This window comes from Pteropus vampyrus, unplaced genomic scaffold (genome assembly GCF_000151845.1).
Source record: "Pteropus vampyrus isolate Shadow unplaced genomic scaffold, Pvam_2.0 Scaffold68, whole genome shotgun sequence".
NCBI lineage: Eukaryota > Metazoa > Chordata > Mammalia > Chiroptera > Pteropodidae > Pteropus > Pteropus vampyrus.
In genome coordinates this window covers 3027092-3033975 of record NW_011888849.1, presented here as the reverse complement: position 1 = coordinate 3033975, position 6884 = coordinate 3027092, and positions in this window count along the sequence as shown.

The window sequence follows — 6884 nt, the reverse complement described above, 5'->3', positions numbered from 1 at the left end:
AACTTGCCTCATTCTGAGATGAGTATTGACTGGAAACACTTTTCCCTAGCTAGTCAGAAATCTATAATGCAGCCCACAGAGTAAGTTTAACAAAGTCTTGCATAGGCCCCAAGGGCAAAGCTTCCTGGGTTAGGGGATTTCACAAGGTTCCTGTTATAAAGTCCTAACAGGCTCCCACACTGTGCTGGTTTTGTTGGGTCACCAGGCAATGAAAGCCCACTCTGAGACCTTATGATTATGACTACAGGACAAAAGGATAGCCTTGGGTCTCTATTCTAATTTGGCATGCTGTCTTAGTCCCTGAGATAAATGCACATTTCCTCCACCCCACCTCTCAATTGAGAAAGAAGGATTACTCATTTACGGAAAAATAAATAAAGGGAGCCAATTGTTAGGGAGGGAGAAAGGGCAAAGAATTTGGAAACTGACCATAAACAGACATGAACATGAAACTGAAGGGTCTCATTGAAAGCTCACATCCCTTGCCACTTCCCCTGTCAAGCCCTGATTTTTAGTCTTCTGACCAAAGTTAGAATCAATCACACATCTGTTTCCTCAGAGCACTCCTTAGTACAGCATTTCTTTCACCGCATCTTGTAATACAGCCTGTCTCACTGGATTAAGAGTTCCGTGAGGACAGTAAACAGGTGATGTATACCTTAACAATCGCAGCCGTACATAAAGGAGACAGAAATGCAAAACAAGAGTCACACTTACCTGGAGGGGACGCCCTCAACAATGAAAGGGCCCAATAGCCCAGGCAGGATAAAGAAGGTGTGAGTCTGGGAATGAGTGAAGAGCATTGTGTTTACCTCTTGAGTCAGTTCCCAGGGTCATAGCCACCAATTCTAAGTTCACAGATGAGAGTGTTGGCCTGGGGCCAGAGTGTGTAAAGGAACATTGAAAACTCCCAACATCTAATTCAAACACAAATCATATCTAGTCTTCCTTTGAAATAAATTTTTAATTCAATCACTTCTCATCTCCCACTCCACCAACGTGCCTAACCTGGTCTTCTTTGGCAGCCTCCTAATTGGTCTGTGTACCTCCACTGCTCCATACCCAACACTCTGTTATCAATATAGCTGACAGAGCCCTTTAAAGACAGGGTATATCATGTCCCAGCTCAAAACCCTCTAATGGATTCCCATCACACTTAAAATCCAAGGCCCCTACCATAGTCTAAAGTCTTATTTGATTGTGCTCACTTCTCCCAGATACCACTCCTATCTGGTTTCCTCCTACCCCTCTCCTCATCCACCCCAGCTTCTTGCTATTCTATGAGCATATCTTGTATGTTTCTACCACAGGGCCTTTGCACTGGCTGTTTCCACTGACACTTTCCTTACAAGTATCTATAAGGCTCACTGCTCATTTTATTCAAATTAGGCTCAAATGTCACCTCTTCTAAGAGATCTTCCCTATTTTCTCCATCTAACATTGTATACCCATCATTCATCATCCTCCTACCTTGTTTTGTTTGTCCTCAGAGGGATTATCACTACCCGACATGATGTTATTTAGTTCCTGTCTCTTGTAGTAGAAAACGCTTCAGGAGGCATGGACTTTGTCTTTTGTTCACTGCTTAATCCTCAGTGCTCAGTACAGTGCTTGAATAGGTGTGCAATAGATTGTCGTTAACTTGTTTATCACAAGACTAGCATGTTAAATAGGCCAGAAGACTGTAGACTTCAGGAGCTGACAACTTCAAGGGCATCTTGTAGTTAAAAGTCAGTGAACAAGTCCTGAGAAAGGAACTTGGGTAAAAACACGAGTCCCCCATCCCCTGCCCCGCAAGGTTAAATTACACAGAACCGCTTGACAACAAGTTCAGTATAGTCACCCACTGGGCAATTGTGACTTAAGAAGAAAGCCTAGGAATTAATCCGAGAATACTTGGGCATAGCACCCATCAACCAGTCACTAGTTATATGATTTAGGCAACTTAGCTAACTCCTCTAAGTCTCAGTTATCTCAGTAAAAAAAGGAAAATGGTAATAGGAATCCTTCAGAACAACATGAAACATTTTTAATGAACTAATATATACGAACGGGCCCAGAACATTAGCAAAGGCTTGGCAAACATTAGAGTAAAATGAATCTGGTCTCTGAGGCAGCAAGATCCAAACCACCAAATCTTCATCTTAAACCTAGAGTGACAGAAAATCCCAGTACTCAATTATGAATGGAAATATCCAGAAAAATGGCAATTGCCAGTGAAGCTAGCCATCTTACTGACCTATGCACTGGGGTAAGTTGAAAGTAAATCAGGGCTAGAGCACTGGAGAATTTACCAACAGGTACTTCTCTGTCCTAAAGACCTTCTCCAGGGCCAAGCCTGTTCCCAGGCAGGGATGTTACTAAGGTGACCTAAGGAGCCAAATGTTCTTTAACGTCCCCTGACAGTTCAAAAGGTATCTCCAAAAGTCTTCAGCACTTCTGAGTTTCAAAGACAGTGACCCCTGAAAGGCAGGTATGAAAAATAAGTCCTGTTCTACAAATTGTTGCACCTAAAATAAGGTGGCGAATATGCTTTGTGAATTAACGGATGATAATGTTTGCCTCTAATTATGGAAAAGTTAGCTTTTAACCGTGATGCTTTGTGTTGAGAGGCCCCAAGCTGAGATCTCGAAGTCCCCCTAAGTTAGGACATCTTTCCCATTGTCCTAACTCAGCTCTAGGGAAAGGATGGCAAATGTGTGCTAAGTGAGGCTACTTACCCTCCCAAGACTGCAGATTCATCATAGTTTGTTTCCCAGGGAGCCCTGACACGACCTGGACAAACTGTTCCTGGCAAGCATTGTCAATAAATTTGAGTTGAAACATAAGAAAAAATCAATTTCCTCTCCCTGAGGATTGTTGAGAAGGGAGAATAACAAGCTTTACGTGAGCCCCTCACTCTTCCCATGCCAGAGTGCTCAACTCAAAGCCTTTACTTTTTCTTTCTTCTTCCCGCTACCCGCCTCCCCCACTTGCCTTAAGTTTCATCAGGCACTGGCCATTTGGAAACTTACACAGTGTATTCAATGGCACCAGCTGGCTAATTAGATAGAAGACTGTTTCTTTACCATTCCCCGTGAAAGTATTAATGAAAATGTTCTATTTTGAGTTCTTTCCTTTTCCTAAAAGAAGAAAGTACAACACAATAACTTCCTTATGATAGAAAGATGCTTCACAATTCAAGATGTCTGTTCACAAGGCAAAGCCATTATCTCATTTTATAGTTGACAAGACTTGAGTTCAGAGATGTTGAGTGACTTGCTATATGTCACACAGATAAACAACAGAGCAAGCCCTAAAAGCCAAGTCTCCTGAATTTCAGTTCAGAACATTTTCCACTCCACAGATGAGTTTCCCCGAACGACTAGGGCGGATTTGACCCAGAACAAATAATAGCATTGTTGACAGTTTATCTCACTAAAGATTAGAATAGAGACAAACTGAGCCTCCCTGTTTTTTGTTTGTTCATTTGTTCGTTGTTGTTGTTGTTGTTGTTGTTGTTGTTTGCAAAAGCCCACCATGTTCTCAACACAAAAAATTCGTGGACATAGATTTCGGAGGTGGTCTTCAGCAAAGTCTGAGTATTTTTGTTTCTTTTTTGTTGTTGCTGCAACAACCAATTTACTGTGTTCCAGGAAGAGTAGAGTCCCGGGAAAAACAGGAATGGGTGTGGCATAAAGGGAAAACCGCAAAGGAAGACAAATGAACAGCCAAAAAAAAAAAAAAAAAATGCTGCTTTTTTTTATTGAAGATATTTCTTTTCACATGGTAGAAATGGTGTCCAGGAAGCCACATGAAGCAGAAAAGCAAGTCGTTAGGAGTAGAGAGCTGGTGCCAAAATGCCTAGGTTTACCTCTGCATTTATCACATTAGGCTATTGAACCTCTCTAAGGCTCAGCTTCCCAATATGTAAAAAAATATAGTTATTGTTCTACCTCATAGGGTTTTATGGTACATATAAGAGGGTTTATATAAAGCCCTGAGCACCCCATCTAAAATATTTCAAACACTCAGTAAGTTAGCTATTATTTTTTCTAATATTATTATCATTTGTGCTAGATGGAATTCATATATGATGAGGGCTCTTTTCCCTCTCGTGCCTCATCTCTCTCTCCGACTTCGTCAAATCAACTTCACCAAGCTCTAGGTTTCTCTGCTGTAGACAAAGACAGCCCTACTCACTTCACAAAGTCTTTAAGAGAATCAAGTGGGATAAAATAGAGAGTGTTTTATAAGCAATCTTTGATCACAGTCTTTTCATATTCTAGCCAGGTATCATATTAAATGTGAGTTGAGCAACTGAAGACTTCAAGGAGTAAAAGGCTGAAGTCATCTTTAGCCCATGAAATGCAAATGTGTTTATGTTAGAATAGGAAGGTGGGTATTGGAATGTTCATCATTTTTTATCCCTTTATTTTTTCACTTACAAATACTTATTGAGTCCTTGATATGTGTTAGTCACTTAAGTTGCAACAGGAATGTAGCATGAACAAAACAGACTGATACCCTGTCTTCAACTTCGTGCTTGGATAAGCAGTTGGAAGGTGCATAGAAGAAGCCAGTGTGCACTGCTGGAGGATTCAAGCTCATTTGGGAGGGACAAGGAAGAAGACCCACAAGGATGATATTTGAGTGGCTATCTGAAGGATGAGGAAGCATTAAATGAGACAAAGGGGAGGGAGTCCCAGCAGTAGGAAGCCTGGTACAAAGGCCCCGAAGGAGGCACAGATATAAAACATAGAAGAGAATCAAAGGGGATCCTTCCCCCTGGGATGAATGTGAATAGAACTGAGAAAGCAACCGGAGAGAGAGCTGGGATTTCAGGCTGGAGAAGTGGGCAGTTGCCATGCCTGACAAGCTAAATCAGAGGTTTTGAACTTTATTCTAAAAACAATTTAAAAATGGGTTTAAATAACCCATTTGGGTTTAAAATATGGTTTAAAATAAAAATTAACACTTGAAAGGGCTCACCTATCTAACAATGAAAAGAATGAATAAGAGGGTACCATGGATACAAAAAAAGCAGTGAAATGAAGGGCCACTGTCTGGGTCAGGTGGATTATAATGTCCGTTCGAACAAGCATGACAACAAGGATAGAGAGTGGCCAGATCCAAGAAATATTTCTGAAGAAACAGCCCCAGAACTTGGTATTAGATTAGCTATGGGGTGAGAGAGGGAAAAGTCAAAGGGGCCTCTATCTGAAGCAACTGGGGAGACAATGGAAATAGCTTCTGACATTGAGAATGTGCCAGAAAATGAACATATTTAGTTGACTCTGAGGCTCCAATTGGTGGAATCGAGCAAGCAGGGGAATACAGGGTCCAGAATACAGAGAACTGTGAACCACATTTGAGCTATATTTGTTTTAGGCTAAACTGTATAGAATTCAGGGAAAATGTTCCCTTCTAATGAGGGAGGGATGAGAAATGAGTAATAGGAAATAGGCTTCTTTCTCTCTCGCTCAGAAGTCAGACACAGCGAAGACAAGATCACTACCTTTAGTTCACTCCCCTTTTCTATTCATAAACCCATGCTCTGGCAATACGGCCCTTCTCCGGATGGCATTTATAGTCAGATCCTAGTAGAGAGTATATTTCCTTATCAGGACAACAAGGAATGATATTTGACAAACAGCAGGAAAAACAACAAAAATTAAAGCAGTGAGGCTTTCTTATTTGCTCTAAAACTGTTGGCTTTTTCTTATAAGCAAGGCTGGCCGACATTATAATTCCTCAGAATTTGCAGCACTGGGACACCCCCTGACCACAGAACCATCTCCCCAGAACCTTCTCCTGCTGGGCCAGGCCATGTCAACAGCTGTGTTTCTCTCTGCTTCTCAGCCAGGTCCTCTCACCTATCCTCTTTGAGCTAAGAGCTAATGACTCTTAGGGGTCAGCTGGTATGACAATAGGAAGCATGGAAAAGCTTAGGAAAAGGAATTTGTGGTTAAGCTTTCCTTGTCCCTAGCATTTCAACTAAACACTTGTGTCTGATGCCAGACTTTGCTATTTAATATATCTGTGTTATTGGACAAGTTATTTAATCTCATTTACCTGAGTTTCCTTAATAGTAAAATGTGACAACATGCTTTCCTCACAGGATCATTGTGAAGCTGAAACATAATAACATGTTTGTCATGAACAATAGATTCTTAGAAAGGAGACGTTCTCTTCTCTTTCTATTCTAGAGTATTTTTCAAGGTAAAATCCATGAACCATCTGAATTAACATCATATGAGAGCTTACATAGAATCATATTTTTAGGGCCCCTCTCCATTGAGATATATAGTCCAGATTTATATAGTACAAGACAGAATCTTATTATGTCCCTCAGTTTGAAGAGTCATTTCCGCCTGTGTCCTGAAAATATAGAAAAATCTGAAGATTCTTTTGGTCCCACATCGGTGCTTCTAAGCTTCGTCGTGAATGCTTCTGCTGTTTCATAACACTGATCCTTAGGTCTCTACCCAGACTAATCAAATCAGAACCTCCTGAGCATAATGTCCTGGCATCAGTATTTCAAGAAGCACCAGGTGATTCTGTAGTTCAGCCAGAAATAAGAACCACTGGTTTCTATTCTACTTACGACGCTCTCAGTGAATTCTGCCATTCCTTTGAAATTAGCAATCAGCCTCCTTCCATCTTGGATGCCTGTCTCCTCCTCGCATTAGTACCTACACAACAGAGAACCATGTAATCACTCCAAAAGAGAGAACCTCCAATATTTACCTGTAAACAGCATTATCCTGTTGACATTCCCCTACTTAGGCCACTGGGAGGTAAGGTTGAAGTTGGGAGATGGCATTGACCCCACAAGCCCTGGAAGTACTGAGTCTCTCCCACAAGGATAAGCAGGTAGATATAGTGGCACTGAAAGAGACGCA